Here is an 18,669-nt window from a genome sequence, read left to right on the forward strand (position 1 = left end):
AATAACTATTATGCTATCTGTCTCATATCAACAACCTATAAATTCTGTCGAAAGCTCTGCAAACTATGACAGAAGAACAGCTAGACCCACAGCTGGGAGAGAATCAAGGAGGTTTCACGAAGGGGCGATAATGCATCGAACAGATAATGAACTTCAAATCCATCCTTTAGTACCTGAGGCTCAGGAATAAAAATTTTGTTGTGACCTTTGTGGATCTCAAAAAGGCATACACCTCGATTGATTGTAAAACCTTGATCATAATTCTAGAAGAACTTGGCCTAGACACGAAGACCAAAGCGATAATCCAGCAAACACTAACCAACACAACCTCAGAAGTGAAATTTAGAGGAGAAACATCAGAAACTTTTGAAATAAAGACTGGAGTGAGGCAAGGGAATGAGCTCTCACCTCTGCTCTTCATCTGTGCCCTTGAGAAGGTGATTCGTGGGTGGCGCAAAGAACTGGAAAACCAAGGAATTAAAAACGTTGTCAGGCTGTGTTACAAGTAACAAAATCTTGAAATCGATTGTCTCGCTTTTGCAGATGATTTTGCAGTTTTTTTTCTGATTCCATGGAAATAACTGAGACACAATTAATGAGCTTAACGTACAAACACAGAAGACTGGCCACCAAATTTCATTTGAGAAAACCGAGTTTATGGCGAACATAAATTCACCACCAAGGGAGCTCGTAGTGGGTCAAGACAAAATTAAGAGAGTTGAAATTTTAAATATCTTGGAGAATGGATAACAGCCACCTTATCAGTGAAACAAGCCTTCACATCACGCATGAACAAAATGGAAATGGCATTCTGTTTAACCAAAACATCTACAAGGTTAAGGCATTACTGGAGTGTTATCCGTCTCGGGGTCTTGTACACTTATGAATGCCTAGTAATGAACAAAAACGGCCTAATCGAAAAACTGGAGGCCAAGGAAAGGAAGATTTTGAGAAAGATCTTAGGTCCCATCAAAGAGAATGGGGAATATAGAAGACGTCATAATCATGAACTGTATTCCCACAGAGAGAAGATAACCAATACCATCTGGATTAGATTAGATTAGATTAGATTAGATTAGTACTTGTTCCATAGATCATGAATACGACACTTTGTAATGATGTGGAATGTGTCAGGTTAATAAAAGGTGTCTGTACAAGAAATTACATTACGCAAAATATTACATGACACTCAATATCTTTTTTTATTTTTATTTTTTTGAGGTTGGGAAATTACCCACTTACTATATCCAAAAATTCATCTAATGAGTAGAAGGAGTTGCCATCAATAAATTCTTTTAATTTCCTTTTAAATGCTATATGGCTATCTGTCAGACTTGTGATGCTATTAGGTAAGTGACCAAAGACGTTTGTGACAGCATAATTTACCTCCTTGTGAGTCAAAGTTAGATTTAAGCTTGAGTAGTGAAGATCATCCTTTCTCCTAGTGTAGTAGCCATGTACATTGCTATTACTTTTGAATTCGTTCAGATTGTTAATAATAAATTTCATAAGTGAATATACACTCCTGGAAATGGGAAAAAGAACACATTGACACCGGTGTGTCAGACCCACCATACTTGCTCCGGACACTGCGAGAGGGCTGTACAAGCAATGATCACACGCACGGCACAGCGGACACACCAGGAACCGCGGTGTTGGCCGTCGAATGGCGCTAGCTGCGCAGCATTTGTGCACCGCCGCCGTCAGTGTCAGCCAGTTTGCCGTGGCATACGGAGCTCCATCGCAGTCTTTAACACTGGTAGCATGCCGCGACAGCGTGGACGTGAACCGTATGTGCAGTTGACGGACTTTGAGCGAGGGCGTATAGTGGGCATGCGGGAGGTCGGGTGGACGTACCGCCGAATTGCTCGACACGTGGGGCGTGAGGTCTCCACAGTACATCGATGTTGTCGCCAGTGGTCGGCGGAAGGTGCACGTGCCCGTCGACCTGGGACCGGACCGCAGCGACGCACGGATGCACGCCAAGACCGTAGGATCCTACGCAGTGCCGTAGGGGACCGCACCGCCACTTCCCAGCAAATTAGGGACACTGTTGCTCCTGGGGTACCGGCGAGGACCATTCGCAACCGTCTACATGAAGCTGGGCTACGGTCCCGCACACCGTTAGACCGTCTTCCGCTCACGCCCCAACATCGTGCAGCCCGCCTCCAGTGGTGTCGCGACAGGCGTGAATGGAGGGACGAATGGAGACGTGTCGTCTTCAGCGATGAGAGTCGCTTCTGCCTTGGTACCAATGATGGTCGTATGCGTGTTTGGCGCCGTGCAGGTGAGCGCCACAATCAGGACTGCATACGACCGAGGCACACGGGGCCACACCCGGCATCATGGTGTGGGGAGCGATCTCCTACACTGGCCGTACACCACTGGTGATCGTCGAGGGGACACTGAATAGTGCACGGTACATCCAAACCGTCATCGAACCCATCGTTCTACCATTCCTAGACCGGCAAGGGAACTTGCTGTTCCAACAGGACAATGCACGTCCGCATGTATCCCGTGCCACCCAACGTGCTCTAGAAGGTGTAAGTCAACTACCCCGGCCAGCAAGATCTCCGGATCTGTCCCCCATTGAGCATGTTTGGGACTGGATGAAGCGTCGTCTCACGCGGTCTGCACGTCCAGCACGAACGCTGGTCCAACTGAGGCGCCAGGTGGAAATGGCATGGCAAGCCGTTCCACAGGACTACATCCAGCATCTCTACGATCGTCTCCATGGGAGAATAGCAGCCTGCATTGCTGCGAAAGGTGGATATACACTGTACTAGTGCCGACATTGTGCATGCTCTGTTGCCTGTGTCTATGTGCCTGTGGTTCTGTCAGTGTTATCATGTGATGTATCTGACCCCAGGAATGTGTCAATAAAGTTTCCCCTTCCTGGGACAATGAATTCACGGTGTTCTTATTTCAATTTCCAGGAGTGTATATATTGTGAGGCCACAGTGAAGATCTCTAGCTCTTTAAATAAGTATCTGCAGGATGATCTTGGATGAGCTCCAGAAATTATTCTGATTACATGCTTTTGTGCCATGAACAATCTTTTACTCAATGATGAGTTACCCCAGAATATGATGCCATACGAAAGCAGAGAATGAAAATAGGCGTGATAAGCTAATTTACTCAGATGTATATCGCCAATGACCCTAATAGCATAAGTAGCTGAACTCAAACGTTTTAGCAGATCGTCAGTGTGTTTTTTCCACTTCAACCCCTCAACAATGCATACACCGAGAAATTTTGAATATTCTACCTTAGCTACCGATTTCTGATCGAAGTCTATATTTATTAATGGGGTCATTCCATTTACTGTGTGGAACTGTATATACTGTTTTGTCAAAGTTTAATGAGAGCCCATTTGCAGAGAACCACTTAATGATTTTCTGAAAAACATCGTTTACAATTTCACCAGTTAATTCTTGTCTGTCGGGTGTGATAGTTATATTTGTATCATCGGAAAAAAGTACCAGCTTTGCGTCTTCCTGACTATAGAATGGCAAGTCATTAATATATATTAAGAACAGCAGAGGACCCAAGACCGAACCTTGCGGCACGCCATTCTGGATTGTTCCCCAGTTTGAGAAATCGCCAGTTTTTTGCATATTATGTGAACTGTTTATTTCAACTTTCTGCACTCTTCCAGTTAGGTATGATTTAAACCATTTGGGTCCGCCCCTCGTGGTCTTGCGGTAGCGTTCTCGCTTCCCGAGCGCGGGGTCCCGGGTTCAATTCCCGGCGGGGTCAGGGATTTTTCCTGCCTCGAAATGGGTGGTTGTGTCGTCTGCATCATCATCATTCATCCCCATTACTGTCGGAGGAAGGCAACGGCAAAACCACCTCCATTAGGACCTTGCCTAGTGAGGCGGTGCGGGTCTCCCGCATCGTTCCCCTACGCGCTGTAAAGAAGCATGGAACTTCATTTCCATTTCCATTTCAAACCATTTGGAAAAGAAGGATTATGTTTTAGGGACATTTTACGCGAATGAGCCCTGGAAGACTCACCAATCGGATGATCACCTATCTTCAGGAGAAGAAAACAAAATGGGCCTGGTACACAGAGATGGAGAAAGATCTTAAAGAAGTGGGAATCATCCATGATGACATCTTGGAGCGTGTCCCACTCAAGGAGAAACTTATGGCGTGGCAGGGCTTCCAAGAAAAGCCAAAACTGAAAACAGGAAAGGGTTGGACCCAGGAGAGGAAGGAGCAACACCAAGAACGAAACCGGGAGCACTGGGCAAATGTCAGAGCACGTAAAGCAAGACAGTTGAAATAATGTGATCCAAAGATGGCCTATACAGAATGAATGAATAAAATAATAACAATAATAAATAATATACAAGGAAAAGAAGAATGAAGTGATGAAAAAAATAAGGATGGCAAAAAATGAAGCATGGGAAAGAACATGTGGCAAGGTGAATAGCAAATTAGGATTTGGGAGAGCAAAAGAAGCATGGTCAGTATTGAAAGGGCTTCGACAGGATACAAAAAGCAAAACTAATCTCCAACTGATAACACAAAAGGAACAGGAAGAGTATTTCCAAAAATTATTAAATGAGGACAGAGAAGAATATCTAGAAGAAGGAACAGGGGAAGATAAAGGACATGAAGATGATGAGATCCAGGTTTTAGAAAGTGAAGTACTTCAGGCGTTGAGAACAGGAAACAATGGTAAATCACCGGGACCAGGCAATATGAATCTGGAGTGTCTGAAATATGGTGGTGACAAAATTGTGAAACTGATAACACAGCTCTTCAACAAAATGATACATGGAGATTCAATACCCAACGAGATGAAGCTAGGTTACATTTATACAATATTTAAGAAAGGGGATCGCAAAATTTGTTCAAACTATCGAGGAATTTGTGTTACAAACACATTAATGAGAATTTTTGCGAAAGTAGTTAAAAACAAACTGGAAAAAAATTTAGAAGAACAATGTGGATTCACGGCTGGGAGATCATGTGTAGACCATATTTTAACTTTACGACAGATTTTGGAGAAACATAGAGAAAAATCAAAAAATATAGGATTAATTTTCCTAGATGTAGAAAAAGCGTATGATACTGTTACAAGAAAATTACTTTGGAGAGCACTACATATGGCAAACATAAACCCTTCCTTGATTAAAATAATACAACAGATGTATAAAGATAACATTTGCCAAGTGAAAGTTGGTAATAAACTTTCACTGAAATTTAGTACAAGCAAAAGCGTTTTACAGGGCTGTCCCATGTCACCATCATTATTTAAAATCTATATAGATATTAGCCTTAGAACATGGTCTCGTAAATGTAATAGTATGGGATTAGAAATAAGAGATGGAGTTTACCTACATCATTTATTATTTGCTGATGATCAAGTAGTCATAGCACAAGATGGGGAGGATGCTAACTATATGTGCAATCAACTAGCAGTAGCATACTAAACTTGGGGTTTGAAGATTAATCACCAAAAAACAGAATACTTGACTAAGGATTCAGATGAGCTATACATTGGAGGAAAGAAAATCAAAAAGATAAACACTTTCTGTTATTTGGGATCCATTTTAGAAATCGAGGGAAAATCAGAGTCAGAAATCAATAAAAGAATTAGTAGCGGACGGAGGGTCATTGGGATGCTTAACTCAGTCTTATGGAGCAGGAATGTAATGAGCAGAACTAAAAAATTAATATACAAATCCATATTAGAGAGTGTGGTTCTGTATGGAACGGAGACGTGGACAATTAACATGAAGCACATTAAAAAATTACAAGCTCTAGAGATGGACTTTTGGAGAAGATCGGCAAGAATCTCCAGAAAAGAAAAGATGAGGAAGACCGAAGTAATAAGGAGAATGGAAATAAAAGAAAGAATATATGACGTAATGGATAGGAAGAAATTACAGTGGTACGGGGATGTACGACAAATGGAGAAAACCAGAATACCAAAATTGATACTGGAGTGGGAACCGGAGGGGACAAGAAGAAGACGACGACCTATGACTACCTGGCTCCAAAATGTACAGCACACAATGAGGAGAATGGGCGCAGAGGAAAAAGACACACAAGATCGAAACACCTGGAGAAATATTTTGAGAATATAGTATAAGAACGTTTATTGTTTATATTGTAATTTCCAAGTAAATTATTATGTTGGAGATAAGCCTCTGTAATGAGGAAAAGCTCAAAATAATAATAATAAAATAAATATTGCGTAGAGCACTACACTAACCATTACATAGTTACTGTCTTTTGTTTTACCAATGTTTCAAAGCGCATACTGAAGATATTTCTCTTGTGTTATAGACACTGCATAAAACTTAGAGACACTTTTCATACATTTAGCATTTGTCACTTGCGTGTCTTACTCTTGTGCATAGAGCATAACAAATACATGTACGTGTGCTAATAACGATCCTCCAAAATTACAGACACAATCAAACACTTTTGTCTCCACCCCACCTCATTTCACCCCTCAGGGAGTATTTACCCCCAGGTTGCAGACCACTGCTTTGTGTAATAAAATCTCCTTTGTAGTTTCAAGGGATAATATAAAGTGCTGAAGATGAAAACTTACACTTACATTCATACATACTTATACAGAATAGTCTAATAAGCTAGTCAGTAATATACAACTGTGTGAAGCAGTGTGTGTCCACAACCCATGCCTAACAATTGCAATTTATAGATCTGATGGTGAAAATAATATAGTGTAATTATTCCTGTTGTTTCAGCTTCCCTGCAAAAGAAGGGATTGGCTGCAGATTGTGTAGGGCTTTGAAAAGCTGTGGAACTTTCCGCACTGACTTGGAGCTATGGACGGCCAACACTGTCAAATCAGTGAACCTGCCAATAGTGAGACTGACTTTTATAATTATGAAGGCTTCGAGTAGATCTGTTAGGGGTTGTTGATGCACTGGTGGCTAGGCAATGAACACAGTTCATTTTTACCTCTAATATCTGTGCCTTGAAAATCTTCAAAGAAATGTGCATAAATTCGAAATTAACACAACATTTTAAATCTGATGTTGCATGGGTCCCCCGGTAAAACAATCACTATTAATCATTATACACGGTGTTTCAAAAATGACCGGTATATTTGAAACGGCAATAAAAACTAAACGAGCAGCGATAGAAATACACAGTTCGTTGCAATATGCTTGGGGCAACAGTACATTTTCAGGCGGACAAACTTCCGAAATTACAGTAGTTACAATTTTCAACATCAGATGGCGCTGCAAGTGATGTGAAAGATATAGAAGACAACGCAGTCTGTGGGTGCGCCATTCTGTACGTCGTCTTTCTGCTGTAAGCGTGTGCTGTTCACAACGTGCAAGTGTGCTGTAGACAACATGGTTTATTCCTTAGAAGAGAGGATTTTTCTGGTGTTGGAATTCCACCGCCTAGAACACAGTGTTGTTGCAACAAAACGAAGTTTTCAACGGAGGTTTAATGTAACCAAAGGACCGAAAAGCGATACAATAAAGGATCTGTTTGAAAAATTTCAACGGACTGGGAACGTGACGGATGAACGTGCTGGAAAGGTAGGGCGACCGCGTACGGCAACCACAGAGGGCAACGGACAGCTAGTGCAGCAGGTGATCCGACAGCGGCCTCGGGTTTCCGTTCGCCGTGTTGCAGCTGCGGTCCAAATGACGCCAACGTCCACGTATCGTTCATGCGACAGAGTTTACACCTCTATCCACACAAAATTCAAACGCGGCAACCCCTCAGCGCCGCTACCATTGCTGCACGAGAGACATTCGCTAACGATATAGTGCACAGGATTGATGACGGCGATATGCATGTGGGCAGCATTTGGTTTACTGACGAAGCTTATTTTTACCTGGACGGCTTCGTCAATAAACAGAACTGGCGCACATGGGGAACCGAAAAGCCCCATGTTGCAGTCCCATCGTCCCTGCATCCTCAAAAAGTACTGGTCTGGGCCGCCATTTCTTCCAAAGGAATCACTGGCCCATTTTTCAGATCCGAAACGATTACTGCATCACGCTATCTGGACATTCTTCGTGAATTTGTGGCGGTACAAACTGCCTTAGACGACACTGCGAACACCTCGTGGTTTATGCAAGATGGTGCCCGGTCACATCGCACGGCCGACGTCTTTAATTTCCTGAATGAATATTTCGATGATCGTGTGATTGCTTTGGGCTATCCGAAACAGACAGGAGGCGGCGTGGATTGGCCTCCCTATTCGCCAGACATGAACCCATGTGACTTCTTTCTGTGGGGACACTTGAAAAACCAGGTGTACCGCCAGAATCCAGAAACAATTGAACAGCTGAAGCAGTACATCTCATCTGCATGTGAAGCCATTCCGCCAGACACGTTGTCAAAGGTTTCGGGTAATTTCATTCAGAGACTACGCCATATTATTGCTACGCATGGTGGATATGTGGAAAATATCGTACTATAGAGTTTCCCAGACTGCAGCGCCATCTGTTGTTGAAAATTGTAACTACTGTAATTTCGAAAGTTTGTCTGCCTGAAAATGTACTGTTGTCCCAAGCATATTGCAACAAACGGTGTATTTATATCGCTGCTCGTTTAGTTTTTATTGCCGTTTCAAATATACCGGTCATTTTTGAAACACTCTGTATATGCATGTTCAAAGGTTTAATTAAAGGAAAGAACTGTAAACTGTAAACAATTTTTATTCATTAGAGTACCATCACAACATGTGATAAATCTTAGTTTGCTGTTCTATATCAGATTTTTAATCAAAATTGCCCATATCTGTTTGAAATAATATTTCATGCATTTTCTATTGTGAAATGTTTTGGACATTTTTGGTGTAACCTTTTAAATTTGTTGCTACATATTCGCAATAATAAATACTAGTTGTGCTACGCTTTTCTGCATCAGTAGCTTTTACAATATTGTTGCTAATAGATTTTATTATGTCAAGAGCACTGCTGATTTCTGCTTCTGATTTATTATACTACTGGCCATTAAAATTGCTACACCGAGAAGAAATGCAGATGATAAATGGGTATTCATTGGACAAATATATTATACTAGAACTGACGTGTGATTACTTTTTCACGCAATTTGGATGCATAGATCCTGAGAAATCAGTACCCAGAACAACCACCTCTGGCCATAATAACGGCCTTGATACGCCTGGGTATTGAGTCAAACAGAGCTTGGATGGCGTGTACAGGTACAGCTGCCCATGCAGATTCAGCACGATACCACAGTTCATCAAGAGTGGTGACTGGCATATTGTGACGAGACAGTTGCTCGGCCACCATTGACCAGACGTTTTTAATTGGTGAGAGATCTGGAGAATGTGCTGGCCAGGGCAGCAGTCGAACATTTTCTGTATCCAGAAAGGCCTGTAAACGACCTGCAACATGCAGTCGTGCATTATCCTGCTGAAATGTTGGGTTTCACAGGGATCGAATGAAAGGTAGAGCCACGGGTCGTAACACATCTGAAATGTAACGTCCACTGTTCAAAGTGCCGTCAGTGCGAACAAGAGGTGACTGAGACGTGTAACCAATGGCACCCCATACCATCACGCCGGGTGATACGCCAGTATGGCGATGACGAATACACGCTTCCAATGTGCGTTCACCGCGAAGTCGCCAGACACGGATGCGACTATCATGATGCTGTAAACAGAACCTGGATTCATCCGAAAAAATGACGTTTTGCCATTCGTGTACCCAGGTTTGTCGTCGAGTACACCATCGCAGGCGCTCCTGTCTGTGATACAGCGTCAAGGGTAACCACAGCGTCGGTCTCCGAGCTGATGGTTCATGCTGCTGCAAACGTCGTCGAACTGTTCGTGCAGATGGTTGTTGTGTTGCAAACGTCCTCATCTGTTGACTCGGGGATCGAGACATTACAGCCATCCGGATAAGATGCCTGTCATGTCGACTGCTAGTGATACGAGGCCGTCGGGATCCAGCACGGCGTTCCGTATTACACTCCTGAACCCACCGATTCCATATTCCGCTAACAGTCATTGGATCTCGACCAACGCGAGCAGCGATGTCGCGATACGATAAACCGCAATCGCGATAGGCTACAATTCGACCTTTATCAAATTCGGAAACGTGATGGTATGCATTTCTCCTCCTTACACGAGGCATCACAACAACGTTTCACCAGGCAACGCCGGTCAACTTCTGTTTGTGTATGAGAAATCGGTTGGAAACTTTCCTCATGTCAGCACGTTGTAGGTGTCGCCACCGGCGCCAACCTTGTGTGAATGCTCTGAAAAGCTAATCATTTGCGTATGACAGCATCTTCTTCCTGTCCGTTAAATTTCGCGTCTGTAACACGTCATCTTCGTGGTGTAGTAATTTTAATGGCCAGTAGTGTAATTCTTCTTTTCTTCTGTGGTGGTGCCCGCTTCTCATCTGTGTCACTTGTTTTAGATACCACAATAACTTCATTGCTACCCAACGTGTCTTCCACGACCTCCAGAATGCTACGTTGATCTTCGTCTACTACAGTTTCTTCAACTGAATTATGTGTATCCTGTAAGAAATCAATATTTATTAATTTAGCAAATTCTTTTGGGTTTACATGAGTTTGCAAACAGAGTGCTTGCATAAATGGAATCATATATATGTGAAAACACTGTTCAGTACTAACTGGGCTTATTTCTATCAACGCCCAAAATATGGAGAACCTCAAAGTACATTTGTTATCCGAACATAAAATCATAAGCATTAAAACAATATTTTGCAGAGAGAGAGAGTGCGGGTGAGAGTCAGTTTTCCTTTAAATATATATAAATTTGCTATTCATTTAAACGAAACAGGTATGGGGCTATACGGCATAATATCAGTACGATATGTTTCTCCTTTACAAATGTTTGTTCAAAATGGTTCAAATGGCTCTCAGCACTATGGGACTCAACATCTATGGTCATAAGTCCCCTAAAACTTAGAACTACTTAAACCTAACTAACCTAAGGACAGCACACAACACCCAGCCATCACGAGGCAGAGAAAATCCCTGACCCCGCCGTGAATCGAACCCGGGAACCCGGGCGTGGGAAGCGAGAACGCTACCGCACGACCACAAGATGCGGGCTACAAATGTTTGTACTTACTGGATCAGTGTGTAGGTTATGCTTCTGACTAGTATCGTAAGGCTGAAAAACCACAGTTACTCTTTAAGATATTTTCTTCTTTGAAGCATTTCCTTTTGTGAATATCGTTGCTTCATAGATATGTCAAAGAGGCAGGGAGCATTATATTCAGACTTTTAAATATTGGTTTGCAGGAGTCTATGTATTTAGATTGTTTTATTATTCTGACAGTCTCCGTATGGAGATTAAACGTTTTTCTGCTAATTATCGAATTCCCCGCAAAAGATAATCAGTACATCTACATATACACCTACATTTATACTACGTAAGCCACCCAACGGTGTGTGGCGGAGGGCACTTTACGTGCCACTGTCATTACCTCCCTTTTCTGTTCCAGCCGCGTATGGCTCGCGGGAAGAACGACTGTCTGAAAGCCTCCGTGCGCACTCGAATCTCTCTAATTCTACATTCGTGATCTCCTCGGGAGGTATAAGTAGGGGGAAGCAATATATTCGATACCTCATCCAGAAACGCACCCTCTCGAAACCTGGCGAGCAAGCTACACCGCGATGCAGAGCGCCTCTCTTGCAGAGTCTGTCACATCTCCGTAACGCTATCACGCTTACCAAATAACCCTGTGACGAAACGCGCCGGTCTTCTTTGGATCTTCTCTATCTTCTCCGTCAACCCGATCTGGTACGGATCCCACACTGATGAGCAATACTCAAGTATAGGTCCAACGAGTGTTTTGTAAGCCACTTCCTTTGTTGATGGACTACATTTTCTAAGGACTCTCCTAATGAATCTCAACCTGGTACCCGCCTTACCAACAATTAATTTTATGTGATCATTCCACTTCAAATCGTTCCGCACGCATACTCCCAGATATTTTACAGAAGTAACTGCTACCAGTGTTTGTTCCGGTATCATATAATCATACAATAAAGGATCCTTCTTTCTATGTATTCGCAATACATTACATTTATCTATGTTAAGGGTCAGTTCCCACTCCCTGCACCAAGTGCCTATCCGCTGCAGATCTTCCTGCATTTCGCTACAATTTTCTAATGCTGCAACTTCTCTGTATACTGCAGCATCATCCCCGAAAAGCCGCATGGAACTTCCGAAACTATCTACTAGGTCATTTATATATATTGTGAAAAGCAATGGTCCCATAACACTCCCCTGTGGCACACCAGAGGTTACCTTAACGTCTGTAGACGTCTCTCCATTGATAACAACATGCTGTGTTCTGTTTGCTAAAAACTCTTCGATCCAGCCACACAGCTGGTCTGATATTCCGTAGGCTATTACTTTGTTTATCGCGCGACAGTGTGGAACTGTATCGAATGCCTTCCGGAAGTCGAGGAAAATAGCATCTACCTGGAAGCCTGTATCTAATATTTTCTGGGTCTCATGAACAAATAAAGCGAGTTGGGTCTCACACGATCGCTGTTTCAGGAATCCATGTTGATTCCTACAGAGTAGATTCTGGGTTTCCAAAAACGACGTGATACACGAGCAAACAACATGTTCTAAAATTCTACAACAGATCGACGTCAGACATATAGGTCTATAGTTTTGCGCACCTGCTCGACGACCCTTCTTGAAGACTGGGACTACCTGTGCTCTTTTCCAATCATTTGGAACCCGTTCCTCTAGAGACTTGCGGTACACGGCTGTTAGAAGGGGGGCAAGTTCTTTTGCGTACTTTGTGTAGAATCGTCAGGTCTAGTGGACTTTCCTCTGCTGAGTGATTCCAGTTGCTTTTCTATTCCTTGAACACTTATTTCGATGTCAGCCATTTTTTCGTTTGTGCGAGGATTTAGAGAAGGAACTGCAGTGCGGTCTTCCTCTATGAAACAGCTTTGGAAAAAGGTGTTTAGTATTTCAGCTTTACGCGTGTCATCCTCTGTTTCAATGCCATCATCATCCCGGAGTGTCTGGATATGCTGTTTCGAGCCACTTACTGATCTAACGTAAGACCAGAACTTCCTAGTATTTTCTGTCAAGTCGGTACATAGAATTTTACTTTCGAATTCACTGAACGCTTCACGCATAGCCCTCCGTACGCTGACTTTTAGCTTCTGTTTGTCTGAGAGGTTTTGACTGCGTTTAAACTTGGAGTGAAGCTCTCTTTGCTTTCGCAGTAGTTTCCTAACTTTGTTGTTGAGCCACGGTGGGTTTTTCCCGTCCCTCACAGTTTTACTAGGCACGTACCTGTCTAAAACGCATTTTACGATTGCCTTGAACTTTTTCCATAAACACTCAACATTGTCAGTGTCGGAACAGAAATTTTCGTTTTGATCTGTTATGTAGTCAGAAATCTGCCTTCAATTACTCTTGCTAAACAGATAAACCTCCCTCCCTTTTTTTATATTCCTATTAACTTCCATATTCAGGGATGCTGCACCGGCTTTATGATCACTGATTCCCTGTTCTGCACTTACAGAGTCGAAAAGTTCGGGTCTGTTTGTTATCAGTAGGTCCAAGATGTTATCTCCACGAGTCGGTTCTCTGTTTAATTGCTCGAGGTAATTTTCGGATAGTGCACTCAGTATAATGTCACTTGATGCTCTGTCCCTACCACCTGTCCTAAACATCTGAGTGTCCCAGTCTATATCTGGTAAATTGAAATCACCACCTAAGACTATAACATGCTGAGAAAATTTATGTGAAATGTATTCCAAATTTTCTCTCAGTCGTTCTGCCACTAATGCTGCTGAGTCTGGAGATCGGTAAAAGGAGTCAATTATTAACCTAGCTCGGTTGTTAAGTGTAACCTCCACCCATAATAATTCACAGGAACTATCCACTTCTATTTCATTACAGTATAAACTACTACTAACAGCGACAAACACTCCACCACCGGTTGCATGCAATCTATCCTTTCTAAACACCGTCTGTGCCTTTGTAAAAATTTCTGCAGAATTTATCTCTGGCTTCAGCCAGCTTTCTGTACCTATAACGATTTCAGCTTCGGTGCTTTCTATCAGCGCTTGAAGTTCCGGTACTTTACCAATGCAGCTTCGACAGTTTACAATTACAATACCGATTGCTGCTTGGTCCCCGCACGTCCTGACTTTGCCCCGCACCCTTTGAGGCTGTTGCCCTTTCTGTACTTGCCCGAGGCCATCTAACCTAAAAAACCGCCCAGTCCACGCCACACAACCCCTGCTACCCGTGTAGCCGCTTGCTGCGTGTAGTGGTCTCCTGACCTATCCAGCGGATATTGCATGGTTCACTGCTGTGTTACATGACTTGTATTTTGCATTAGGTTTCTTACAGCAAATGTGACTGTATTTAAATTTTTATTTAGATTATTCAGGTGCACCTCCGATTTGCCTGTACATACAGGTACCCAAAAATTTTGTCTCACTTACCAATGACAGTTTTCCTGTCAATGCTTAAAATCGGCATTGCAGGGCTTAGTTTCTGTGCAGTGGGGGTTTAGTATATAGGCTTGTACGTTCAGAACAATCGAGATTACTATTCGTTAGGACGTCTGTAGGATCTAGCTAGGTCGGGATGGTTCCTTCAAGATCACGTACCGCCACCTGACCTATCCTTTCCCCATTAAAAACCTGTCAGATTAGCTGTAACGCTCGATATCACCTATCATATGCATATGATTTACTTGTTTGTATAAAGCCGACGGATCCTGGAACATTGTGAAATGATTCTTGGACAAATAAATTACTGATACTGAAAGTAGACTCTGGTTGCAAGACGTAGGTTATGCCACTTCTATTTTTATATACAGTTGCTACATGCAGTAGAGATTTTTTTCGTATCTAAGTACTATTTCTCTTTATTTTTGGTATAATATTCTTTAAAATTAGTTTATACAGATAAATGCTGACAAGCAACTTCAATGTTTCAACTTGAACGAGTAAAACAATTTGGTGTACGACGATAAACAATAATTAAAGCTAAATAATGGAAATTCGTAAATTACGAAAAACTTGGATCTGTGTTTGGATTTAGAGGTACGTTCTCACGAGGTGGAATCCAAAGACTTGACCAAAGCGCCACTGTACTTAAAGTAGTAAGCAGATACATCCTCATGGACTTCAGTAAGGTAACAATCTAAAGGTGCGTTTACACTGCGATTTGTATCAGCACATGTATGACATACATGTATATGCGACTTTGCGACATGTATCGTGACTTGTATGAGTTGACAAGTATCAACCTCATACATGTACGAGGTGCATTCAAGTTCTAAGGCCTCCGATTTTTTTTCTCTGGACTGGAAAGAGATAGAAACATGTGCATTGTTTTAAAATGAGGCCGCGTTCATTGTCAATACATCCCAGAGATGGCAGCATCGTACGGCAGATGAAATTTTACCGCCAGCGGCGACAATGAGAACTGTTTTAAATACTTAAAATTGCGACGTTTTCCTTACTCGAACAGCGTGCAATCATTCGTTTTCTGAATTTGCGTGGTGTGAAACCAGTGAAATTCATCGACAGTTGAAGGAGACGTGTGGTGATGGAGTTACGGATGTGTCGAAAGTGCGTTCGTGGGTGCGACAGTTTAATGAAGGCAGAACATCGTATGACAACAAACCGAAACAACCTCGGGCTCGCACGAGCCGGTCTGACGACATGATCGAGAAAGTGGAGAGAATTGTTTTGGGGGATCGCCGAATGACTGTTGAACAGATCGCCTCCAGAGTTGGCATTTCTGTGGGTTCTGTGCACACAATCCTGCACGACGACCTGAAAATGCGAAAAGTGTCTTCCAGGTGGGTGCCACGAATGCTGACGGACGACCACACGGCTGCCCGTGTGGCATGTTGCTGAGGAATGTTGACGCGCAACGACAGCACGAATGGGTCTTTCTTTTCGTCGGTTGTGACAATGGATGAGACGTGGATGCCATTTTTCAATCCAGAAACAAAGCGCCAGTCAGCTCAATGGAAGCACACAGATTCACCGCCACCAAAAAAATTTCCGGTAACCGCCAGTGCTGAAAAAATGATGGTGTCCATGTTCTCGGACAGCGAGGACGTAATCCTTACCCATTGCGTTCTAAAGGGCACTACGGTCACAGGTGCATGTTTTGAAGAACAAATTCCTTCCTGCACTGCAACAAAAACGTCCGGGAAGGGCTGCGCGTGTGCTGTTTCACCGAGACAACGCACCCGCACATCGAGCTAACGTTACGCAACAGTTTCTTCGTGATAACAACTTTGAAGTGATTCCTCATGCTCCCTACTCACCTTACCTGGCTCCTAGTGACTTTTGGCTTTTTCCAACAATGCAAGACAGTCTCCGTGGCCGCACATTCACCAGCCGTGCTGCTATTGCCTCAGCGATTTTCCAGTGGTCAAAACAGACTCCTAAAGAAGCCTTCGCCGCTGCCATGGAATCATGGCGTCAGCGTTGTAAAAAATGTGTACGTCTGCAGGGCGATTACGTCGAGAAGTAACGCCAGTTTCATAGATTTCGGGTGAGTAGTTAATTAGAAAAAAAATTGGATGCCTTAGTACTTGAATGCACCTTGTATGAGCGTGCGTTTACACTGGTTGATTTGTATCACTGTGCGATGGCTTCCGACGACGATTTGGAAGATTTCACATTTTTATGTGCTGGTACACTTGCTCTTTTGGAAGATGATAGGGAGAGAAGGCGGAGGAAGCGTAGATGGTGGCAGAGAGAGTTTCTTCGCAAACTCATGGAGCTTACGCAATGCTCGTTCAGGAATTAACGCTAGAGGATGGCGCATATTTTAGAAATTATGTTAAGATGAGTGTGGAGGATTTCCGCGGTTTGTTATCTCTTGTGACTCCTCTTGTGTTCAAAACCAACACAAACTTTCGGGAAGCGATTCCACCAGAGGATCAGTTGGCAGTAACACTCCGTTTTTTGGCCACTTGGGATTCCTTTTCGACGTTAATGTATCTGCATAGAATATCAAAAAGTGCCATATGCAACATTATTCTTCGTGTTTGCGAGACCATTGTGCAAGTTTTATCCCAAGAAGTGAAGGTAAAAGTTTTATATCTATCAGAGTATGTAATACATTATATAATTTTTTCATACATCTGGCACGTATATAAATTTTTTGCTATTATTCCGGCGGCCTCGCGTGATAATCTTGACAACTGTGCTAATGCCAACAATCTTGTGTGAGACGTTGGCATTAGCAATCGCACGACAATGCAAATGTTTTGTCATGAAATCTTCGTTTTATGAGGGCAATTACTTTTAACGAGCGGACGAGGGTACATACAAGTAACTGTCAACCTGGAACAACAGCACAAAGTTTCTACCGTGCCATTGATGTTGCCAGCATAACCACGTGAGTCTGCTGGAATAGGAACTAATATTTTAACGGCACATACATTTTGCACCATAAATTTCTCAAATTTTGCTGAAATGGTTTAGCTTTTAGTTCTTTGGAACGAGTGACATGCTTCACTCAGTAATACAATATCACAATTTCTGAGAACACTTTCTGCACAGTAAAGATATCCAACAACATTAATTTGTATTTAGGTTTATTAAGTAGTACTTGACAGCACATGACATGCATATTTCAACATTTATACATGTTTTTAAAGAATCCATAAATTATGTTGCATTTGCATCTATTAGTTCATCGTTTGCCTCCTGCAGACATCTGTATATTCCGTTCTCAAGTCTTGCCATAATTCTAGTATGGTCATTTTCATAAAGAAATCTGAGGTTATTGGCGACAAAGTCACCCAAGTGGGTAAACTGGTCCCTTTTTCTGCCTGCTAAATTGTCGCCAACTTTTCTTAAGGTCTGTAAAAGACCTTCTTGGTCCTCATCCAGGTGTCTCCTGGCTTTCTTCAGTGCACTTGATCTACCACTTCCACTCGGACTTGGAGTGGTACAGGGTGACATGTTTGCAGATCCACTTTCATGTGGAGGCACAGAGATGACTGGAGTGGTTTCCACTTCCACAATGTCTTGTGGGGGTGTGGCAAATGTCACCTCCTCCATTTCTGTTACATCGAAAGGGAAACTAATACTGCCTTCTCCTTCTCCTTCACCATCTCCTTCTGTGGCTGGGGCTTCCATGACCTTTAAAATACATAACACATTTCTAAGGCAAAGTGAGCTATGTGTTATACATACATTATAATCAAAGTATCTTAATGTATTGAGAATTTTTTGAGTGTCCATGCGTAAATTAAATTAAAATAGTAACAATTTTCTTTCCAGCTTCCTGCTACTGAAGAGGAATGGTTGAAAATTGCCAAAGAACGTGAAGAAAAATGTAATTTCCCCAGGATTTTTGGGAGCTATAGATGGGAGGCACATTGACATTGTGGCACCACCCAACAGTGGAACAGTTTATTTTAATTATAAAGAGCGCTTCAGCATTGCTTTGCTAGCAATTGCTGATGCTCATTATAGAATAATTTACGCTGATGTTGGCACACAGGGGAGGATTTCAGATGGTGGTGTCCTTAAAGACACCACATTTTACAAAATGTTAGAAACCAAAACTCTAAATATATCACCATCATCTCCTCTTCCTGGTAGGAGCAAGCCTGTTCTATATGTTTTCGTTGCTGACGAAGCCTTTGGCATGGAGGAAAATATTGTAAAACCATTTCC

This window comes from Schistocerca cancellata, chromosome 11 (genome assembly GCF_023864275.1).
Source record: "Schistocerca cancellata isolate TAMUIC-IGC-003103 chromosome 11, iqSchCanc2.1, whole genome shotgun sequence".
NCBI classification, from domain to species: Eukaryota; Metazoa; Arthropoda; class Insecta; order Orthoptera; family Acrididae; genus Schistocerca; species Schistocerca cancellata.